The sequence below is a fragment of the Magnolia sinica genome, unplaced genomic scaffold (assembly GCF_029962835.1).
Source record: "Magnolia sinica isolate HGM2019 unplaced genomic scaffold, MsV1 ctg200, whole genome shotgun sequence".
Classification (NCBI taxonomy): domain Eukaryota; kingdom Viridiplantae; phylum Streptophyta; class Magnoliopsida; order Magnoliales; family Magnoliaceae; genus Magnolia; species Magnolia sinica.
In genome coordinates, this window is record NW_026682775.1 from 100,762 (window position 1) to 110,845 (window position 10,084).

At 40.9% G+C, this 10,084-nt stretch overlaps 1 non-coding gene across 1 annotated transcript; it reads left to right on the forward strand.

The window, feature by feature from the left end:
• Positions 1–8,517: 8,517 nt before the first annotated feature.
• LOC131236082 (small nucleolar RNA R71) lies at positions 8,518–8,624 on the forward strand. Its single transcript, XR_009166521.1, has one exon. It is a non-coding gene; the product is annotated as a small nucleolar RNA R71 (small nucleolar RNA).
• The last annotated feature ends 1,460 nt before the right edge of the window (positions 8,625–10,084 follow it).

Below are 10,084 nucleotides of genomic sequence, written 5' to 3' on the forward strand. Positions count from 1 at the left end.
GCCAGAATTTCTCATCTTCATGGTCCCAAAGTCACTTGACTTGTAGCTTGTGAAGAAGTCCCTGCGTGGAGTCGCATGAAACGCAGTCGGTGTCCTGATTAGTAGCCATAAGATAAACATCATGATCTGCTAAAAGAATAACTACAACATCGCCATCTGAAGCGACCGCAGTGGAATCTGATTCATCTTCCTTCTCCTTTCCTTTTCCTTGTGTTCACTCCCCAAGTATAGGGTTGTGATGTAGTAATAAACTCGGTAAGACCGATGTCGAATCCACAGGGACTGATACCTGTACGTTATCTGAAACCAAGTAGAACTAGAACTAGACTAAGATGTGATCTAAACCAATTCTGATTTGAGGAATAATTTGTGGAATAATTATCTAATAACTTAAGGAATTCAGAGGAAGGAAACTAGGAATTCAGAGGATCCACTTGTATAGATCAGGGAGATCTTATGCCTGCTTCAAAAATCATGAAAATTAACTGAACTCCTTCTGATATAATTTTAAAGAGATGAAAGGTATATGAATTAGAATGGATTCCATCACCATACCATGCCCAGGAGACAAAGTTAACAAAAGAATTAAACTAATTACCAATCAATCAATATGCCATGAAGATTAGGAAGGGTACCATCATCCAACCATGCTCAGGAGACGATGGTGAACAACAGGGCTTCCTGGCGTCATAAAAGAAAAGGAGAAAAAGAAATATTCAAAGCCATTGTAGACCTATTGTAATTTCAGTCACAACAGACCATTAAAGACTAAAAACATTCCTTCCATAATCAACTAAAAACAAATCCAGTCCATGAATTTACATTGAAAGCATAGAATAGAATCTCCCATCTTGCTACAGGCTTCACCTCTTAGCCCTAGCTAAGAGGTTTAGCCGACCATGATTAGACTAAAATCCTTAGGATTCATAAGGAAAGAAAGGAATAACAGCCAAGAGAAAATAAGAAAGAAAAGAAAATAAGGCAGCCAACCTCCTCAATCCTTTCTCATCTCCAACAGCCTCTGGTCCTGCTCCTCTCTTCTCTCCGTTTCCAGCTTCTCCTCAGATTTTTCTTCTTTCCACACGCTGCCAGCAACCCCCCGTCCGTTTTCCTCCCCACGTTCAAGCCTCCAAAACCGAGCACTCACTTCGTATGGAATCCAAAGATGCCCCTTCTCCTCCTTCATTCTCTCTTTATAGCTTGCTAAGGGTGGAGGAGAGGTCTGTTTGGAGAACCGACGTTTCTGGCGTCCGTCCTTATGCACAGCAACATGCGAACTTGAAAGTCAGTGGCGTTGCGCAGGTTACCCAGCATGACACATATTCGGATAGATTTTGGGACAACTGGTCATCCTCATTCTCCGTTTGGTCTTCATGGATGGGGAAGGTCCCAACTTAGGGAGCTTATGGACGGTTCAGATCACCGGCCCGATCACCGCCATGATCGCACAACGACCCCGAAACCGGACGGCGATCGGATCTGCATCGCGTAAGGCATTACGCAAGTGGATGCGCTGACCTCTGTGGGACCCACTTGTAGTGAAATTTTCGTGGATCAAGGCCGTTCATTGGCTTCGTAGGGACAGTTCAGGCCATTATTTAAAAATTGAGTTGCATCGGAGTTCTTGGTGGGCCACAGTAGTGATCAACGTTCATCGGCTCCTTCTTCTTTCCTGCGCTTTTTCTTGTGCATAGTTTCACGAAAATGTCAAGGGTTTCCTAGAAATCTTCTCCTGGACAATCTGGCCGGCTTAGATCAGTCATCCGATGACTGCAAGTGGACCACACACCCTCCAAGCGGACGGCCTGCGTAACGAGAAAACAGAGTCTCCTTTCTCTGTTTAAAGAAAGTCTCTCAAACAGAATCTGATCAAGTGAGGCGGTTCAGTGCACATGGAGTGCACTGTGAACAGTGCACTGGCGCTGCCAGTGGGGTCCCGTTCCAATGTTTCTGAAGAATCTTCACCGTCCATCTGTTGTATCATTAAATTTAAGGGGTTGAGACCAAAGATGAGGTGTATCCAGAGATCAGGTGGGCCCCAGATCAGTAAATTGTGGGTTGATCTGTCCGTTGGGCCACTTCCACAGCGATCCAATGGATGAAATTTTTCGTGTACGGTTCATTTATGGTCCTCAGGCCACGTATGGAGTTTCGAACTGATTAGATGGTGGAAACCCTATGATCTTGCATTCTGGACACTTTTCAGGCCACTTGAGCTTCAGTTCCTCGATTTTCTTGGATCCCTGGCGTGCAAATCTGTCGATCTTGGTCTCCTAGGGTCCATCACTTGCCTTGGTGACTTCAGACTGTTAAATCCATGCTCTTAGTACCCTTTTCCAGTCCAAGCTCGTGAATACGCCCTGTATTACAAACATGATTAAATCAGGCCGTTGAACAATACTATGTTTGTAAATCCTGGCAATAACTGGGGTCTGATATGCAATATTTGACCCTCAACACAACCCCCAACCAGCATCTTGCTAGTTCCAAGCAAGGTATGCGAAAAATAAATTGAGAATTACAGGCCAATTTCTACAAACTCAAGAGATTTATGCAAAACAATTCAGATACTTGAATTCTAAGATTCATGAATGTTGGCATTACTTTCTCTCCTAGACTTAAGCACACGGTAACTTTATAATTTAGTTCAAAATATTAGTCCATCAATTAGAACAATTCTAAACATTAAATTCCATGGATGCATAGTCTAATCTTGAATTAAAATTCACTTCTCTATTTAAGGATATCATTGGTAACCAATAAGAGAATTCACGATAACCAGAACTTGCCTCACACATTATCTTTTTATTCTTTTAATTTTTAACTTTTTCATTAAAAGTAATGCCAAGAAGAGGGATCAAATCCTTACCTATAGGGAGCAAACCTAAGGTAAGGACTGTACACCCAACTCTTTTTCAAATATCATCTATGGGGAATCGAATCCTCACCTATAGGGAGCAAACCTATGATAAAGACTGTTCGCCCAATCCATTCAATTTTTCAAGTTGGTTCCTTTCATGTTTAGTGATTACCAAGTTAATCCTTCAATATCAAACTGAAACCTTAATATGCACGCGAGATGTGTCCTGCGAATTCATGTCTCAATCAATGTTTACAAATTCTAGTAATGGATTAACGATTCAAACTTAGCTGTGAAATTTAATAGATAACTGAATCCAAGAGTCATAAAGTACCAACATCACGCATCTTGAAATTCTAAGTGCCCTAGATGGCCGTCAAAATCACTTCGAATTCATCAGAAAGCCTGAAAAATTAAAAATTTTCACAACTTTTGCTCAAGACCAAGGAAACACTGATTAGGAAACCTAATCTCCCACCCCCAACCAAAAACCTACATTGTCCTCAATGTAAAAGAAATAAACATGCAATGTACTTGGGACAACGAAAAGTGAATATGAAGTGATGGGAAGATAGTACCTGGATGATGAATCGAGAGACACTTTCCAAGAGATCGCAGCATGGGCGTCGGTCAGCACGAGAGAGAAGGCAACACAAAAATAACAAAAATAAAATCCTAACTATACCACTTTCGTAGGTGCTCTCGATTGCATTTAGCGTTTGCAACAAGCCTTTAAACCCCTAGGTTGCCCCTAGTGGACGAGTTGTAGTCTCGTGAGGGTTTTGCAGTAATGTTACCCATAAACATTGAACTAACTAATGAAATAAAGAGCTGGGTTGCCTCCCAGGAGCGCTAAGTTTACCATCTTCAGCCAGACAAATAAAGCAACTACCCTAGTCCTATGAAAGCGATAAACTTACCTGTACCTCCATCAGATTAGGAGATCAATCCTGGTAAACAGGAGCAGTCAGGGGCATAGACATGTCCTCTGAATCAAATTTCTCAACAAATGGTTTCAATCGATGTCCATTGACTTTAAACTCCTTGCCATTGTCGGGATCTCTAATTTCAACGGCCCCATGAGGAAAAACAGTAACAACATTATAAGGGCCGGTCCAACGAGATCGAAGCTTATCCGGAAAGAGATGTAATCAAGAATTATACAAAAGGACCTTCTGACCAGGCGTGAATGATTTTCGTAAAATGTGTTGGTCATGAAATGCTTTCATCTTGTCCTTGTAAATTCTCGAATTATCGTACGCATCATTCCGGATTTCCTCAAGTTCATTTAATTGAAGTTTGCGTAGCGAGCCAGCGTTGTCCAGATTGAAATTAAGATTTTTGATTGCCCAGTACGCTTTATGTTCCAATTCCACAGGCAAGTGACAAGCTTTCCCATAGACAAGTCTAAAGGGAGACATTCCAATAGGGGTTTTAAAGGCAGTACGGTATGCCCATAAGGCATTGGTCAATCGGATTGACCAATCCTTACGATCAGGGTTAACCGTTTTCTCCAAAATGTGTTTAATTTTTCTATTAGAAATCTCAGCTTGCCCACTTGTCTGTGGGTGATACGGGGTGCTCACCTTGTGAGAGATACCGTATTTCTTCATTAAGCTCTCGAATGGTCTATTACAAAAGTGTGAGCCCCCATCACTAATGATGGCTCGAGGCGTTCCGAATCGAGAAAGGATGTTTTCTTTTAGGAATTTAATGACCGTGCGATGGTCATTAGTTCGACACGGAATCGCTTCAACCCATTTAGTGAAATAATCTACAGCGAGCAAAATATACAGATTTCCAAACGATTGGGGGAATGGTCCCATGAAATCAATGCCCCAGCAATCAAATGCTTTAATGATAAGGATGGGATTCAAAGGCATCATATTTCGACGGGACAATGCTCCCAATTTCTGACAACGCTCACAAGCTTTGCAAAACTCATGAGTGTCCCTAAACATAGTGGGCCAGTAAAAGCCACACTACAGAATCTTGGCCGTGGTCTTTTTAGCAGAAAAGTGACCACCACAGGCTTGTGAGTGACAGAAGGAGATGACGCTCTGATGCTCATCGTCTGGTACACATCTCTTTAGAATTTGGTTTGGGCAATATTTAAATAAATAAGGATCATCTCAGAAAAAGTTGCGCACCTCGGTGAAAAATTTCTTCTTATCTTGCGCAGTCCACTATGTCGATATGGCACCTGTAGCAAGATAATTAGCAATATCAGCGAACCAAGGTGAATGGGAGACTCTGAACAGTTGTTCATCAGGGAACATGTCATTGATATGGGTCGTCTCAAGAGAATCAGAGGTATTAAGGCGAGACAGATGATCGGCCACTACGTTCTCTATTCCCTTTTTATCTTTAATTTTCAAATCAAATTCTTGGAGTAGAAGGATCCATCGTATCAGGCAGGGCTTAGAATCATTCTTAGAAAGAAGATACTTAAGTGTCGCATGATCTGTGTAGATAATGATCTTGGATCCAATCAAGTAGGACATAAATTTGTCCAAGGCGAACACTACAGCTAAGAGTTCCTTTTCCGTAGTCGAGTAGTTCACCTGGGCAGAATTTAAAGTTCTAGTTGCGTAATGAATGACGTAGGGCTTCTTATCTTTTCTTTGGCCTAAGACCGCCCCAAGAGCATAATCAGAAGTGTCACACATAAGCTCAAAAGGAAGGCTCCAGTCGGGTGGCTGCATGATAGGTGTAGTGGTTAACGTGCCCTTAAGCTTGGTGAAAGCTTCCTGACATTGTTCAGTCCACTCATACGGAGCATCCTTTTGAAGAAGAGTACATAAAGGATGAGAGAGGAGACTAAAGTCCTTTATGAATCGCCTATAAAATCCTGCGTGTCCTAAGAAGGATCGCACGTCTCTGATGTTCTTGGGTGGAGGTAGGTTAGAGATAAGATCGATTTTTGCCTTATCTACCTCGATTCCCTTGGACGAGATGATATGCCCAAGGACAATTCCCTTCTGAACCATGAAATGGCACTTCTCCCAATTAAGTACCAAGTTCTTTTCTTCACATCTTTTCAGCACACATTTAAGACTTTCCAAGCACTCGCTGAAAGATGGACCGTAAACAGAGAAATCATCCATGAAGACCTCTAGATATTTTCCCACCATATCAGAAAAGATACTAAGCATACATCGCTGAAAGGTGGCAGGAGCATTACATAGTCCGAATGGCATCCTTCGATAGGCAAAGGTGCCGTAGGGACATGTAAATGTGGTTTTTTCCTGGTCTTCAGGAGCTATCTCTATCTGGTTGTAGCCCGAATACTCGTCAAGGAAACTATAATAGGAATGACCAGCTAACCTTTCCAGGATTTGATCAATGAATGGTAAAGGAAAGTGGTCTTTCCTCGTGACGATATTCAACTTCCTGTCGTCAATGCACATTCTCCAACCAGTAGTGACTCTAGTTGGCACGAGTTCATTATTAGCATTGGCTACGATGGTGATTCCGGACTTCTTAGGGACCACTTGAGTTGGACTCACCCATTGACTATCAGATATAGGGTATATGATACCCACGTCCAATAGTTTAAGAACCTCGGCCTTAACCACTTCCTTCATGTTTGGATTTAGTCTACGTTGTGGTTGCCAAGCGATTTTTGCATTATCCTCAAGATATATGCGGTGAGTACAAATCGAGGGATCGATTCCCTTGATGTCCGCTATCGTCCATCCCAGGGCTCCTTTATGCTCAATGAGAGTAGATATGAGCATACTCTCCTGTTCTTTCTCTAGGTGGGCAGAGATCACCACTGGATATGTCTCATCTTGACCTAAATAGGCATATTTCAAATCAGAGGGCAAAGGTTTTATGTCAAGCTTCGGCGGCTTGAGGTTAGACGGTAGAGGCACTACATCGGTTTGTGGCAATTCTTCAAATTGTGGCCTCCACCGGTTAACTTCAAATACCAGTGTAGTATCAAGCAAGGCGCACGTCTCCCTAATCATGTCATCATCAAAATCATGGGAGTGGGCCAGGCACGTCTCTAGAGAGTCAGAGGATAAGGTTAGAGGTGTCGTATCTTCCACGAAAGAGTCAATCATGTTAATGTCATGGAAATCGCATCCTCCTCTAAGTTTCTGCCGTTATTGAAAAAGATATTTGACTCCAATGTCATATTCCCAAAAGACAAAGTCATGACACCATTCCTGCAATTGATAATTGCATTTGAAGTGGCGAGGAATGGGTGACCAAGAATGACGGGGATCTGAGTGTTTATATTATTGATGGGTTCGGTGTCCAGGATGATAAAATCTACAGGGTAGTAAAATCTATCAACTTGGACTAACACATCCTTAATTATCCCTCTTGGTACACGAACAGAGCGATCAGCAAGTTGTAGTGTGGTTAGGGTGGGTTTTAATTCACCTAAACCTAACTGTTTGTATACCGCGTAGGGAATCAGATTGACGCTCGCTCCTAAGTCAAGAAGTGCATGATCAATTCGATGGTCCCCGATTACACATGATATGGTTGGGCTACCGGGATCCTTGAATTTCTATGGCACGTCTTGCTTTAGGATGACACTCACTTTCTCGATCAAGAAGATTTTCTTTTGAATACTTTGCCGTCTTTTGGTCGTGCATAAGTCTTTCAGGAATTTGGCATATGAAGGAATCTATTTCACGACATCAAGTAGAGGAATGTTGACTTTCACTTGTTTCAACACTTCTAGAATATCCTAAGAGTTGGAGAGAGGTTTTGGTGAAACCAACCGTTGGGGGAACGGAGCAACTGGCTTCTCTAGAAGTTCCGGTTCTGATTTTTGTGGGGCATCACTGGATCCATCATTGTTGTCCTCTTCTGGTTCTTGAGGCTTTTTGGGCCTAACCGGAAGAGTTTTATCAATGATCTTTCCACTCCTAAGAGTGGTGATGGATTTAGTGTGCCTCATCTGATTTGAAGAGCTGGGATTATTAATCTCGTATTGTGGTTTAGGATTGGGGAGAGGTTGTGCAGGAAGCATCCCCTTTTTTATAACCATCATACGAGAATCTATCTTTTGCATAAAATCTGTAATTCCCCACATTGCCTGAGCTAGCTCTTGTATGGAATTTTGAACCGGTTCCTCTTGAGGTTTCACTTGATTTGGATTTTGATTGAAGAAACCTGGAGGAGTGGTCGTTTGTCCATTCCTCCAACTAAAGTTTGGATGATTTTTCCAACCAGGATTGTACGTATTGGAGTTAGGTCCAGTAAAAGGTCTTTGATAGTTGTTTACGGCATTAACTTGTTCATTCAACACTCCTCAAAAGGCGGGTATTGTAAGACAATTTTCAGTTGTATAAATATTGCAATCACAGATGCCGCAAACAATTTCATTCACCTTATCCTTCTTTCCTTCCATGGCCTCAACTTTCCTTATGAGCATAGTCACTTTACACTTGAGATCATTCTCTTCTTTTAAGAGATATAATCCACCTTTCTCCTTTAATTGATTCGGCCTAGACGTGGTGTGTGACTTTGGATAATAGTCCCATGATTGTGTTTTTTCAGCAAGACTATCGAGGTAATCCCATACCTCGTCAACATCTTTATTAATGAACTCTCCATTACACATTGTCTCGACCATTTGGCGCATGAAAGATGTCAGTCCATCATAGAAAAAATTTGTAATGCGCCACGTTTCAAATCCGTGTTGTGGGCATGAACTGACCAAATCTTTGAACCTTTCCCAACATTGGAAGAATGTTTCATCTTCCTTTTGGGCAAAGTTCATGATTGCTTTTCTGAGGGTAATCGTTTTATGATGTGGGAAGAATTTTTTTTATGAATTCTCTCTGTATGTCGTTCCATGTGCCAATGGATCTAGGACGCAGTGAATGTAACCACGTCTTAGCTTTCTCTTTTAAGGAAAAAGGAAAGAGTTTCAGCCTAATTGTATCCTCAGATACATTAGGAAAACATAATGTAGCTAAATCTCATCGAACTCTTTCAAATGTAAATATGGACTCTCTAATTCAAGTCCATGGAATTTGGGAAGGAGTTGGATAACTCCTGGCTTGATGTCCATTTGTCCTGTGTTTTCAGGAAAAATCATGCATGAGGGCATACTTACTCCCACCGGTTGTAGATAATCTCGTAAAGTATGAGGCGGGGGTGCCTGTTGCACCTCATTTTCATCTTGGGTATCCTCCATCCTGGGTGGAAGTAGAGGAGGTTGGTCTTCAGCCATAACTTCACTTAACTCAGGGGATTTCGAGTGGTGTCTAGTCTTGCGATGGATAGTCAACCCCTCAACCAATCCTCCTTCAGTTAAGAGATGTCGAGTGTCTTCACGGGCCCACTTGGGCATGAAACACTCACAACCCTCAATTAAATTCAAAAACCTAATCCTAAGAGAAGAAAATCTAAAAAGAAGGAGAGGGTTGGAAAGGAGTTACCAAATTGGAGGCCCTAAGTTGAAGACCTGCAAAATAAAACAAAATAAGTTAGGTTCTAAAAAAAAAAGAGAAGAACAATCCTTTAAAAGAAAGATAGCAGTGAACTGATTTCTAAAAGAAGGAATTCCTAAAAGAAAGTGGAAATTTCTAAAATAAATTAGGAAAGTCCTAAACTAGAAAGTAAATTACTAAAAGAGAATTGAAAAATAGAAAGTAGGGAAGGAGCTTACCGAATTAGAAATTTCTATCTTAAAGGCCTACAAAATAGGAAGGTTAGTTTCTACACAAAAATTCTATAAGTAGAAAATTTCTAAAAGTGAATTTTAGGAAACAAAGTTAGATTAAAAGAGTTAAAATTAGAAAGTTACTAAAATGAAAATAGAAGGTTAATTTCTAAAAAGGGGAATAACTAACCAAGTTTCTAAAAATAAAATAGGAAAATACTAGAATTAGAAAAATTTAAACCCTAACTTTAAAAGTGGAAAAAGTAGAGAAATTAGGAAGGAATTACCAATTTAGGAACTTATGTCAGGATCCTACAAAATATGAAAAAAAGTTAGTTTCTAAAAATAAAATAAAATAAAAACCTTTAGCCTAAAGTTAGTAAAATCCTAATCCTAACCTAATTCTAAAACTAATTAATTTCAGAAAATCGCAACCGTCAGTCCCCGGCAACGGCGCCAAAAACTTGTTCACTCCCCAAGTATAGGGTTGTGATGTAGTAATAAACTCGGTAAGACCGAGGTCGAATCCACAGGGACTGATACCTGTACGTTATCTGAAATCAAGTAGAACTAGAACTAGACTAAGATGT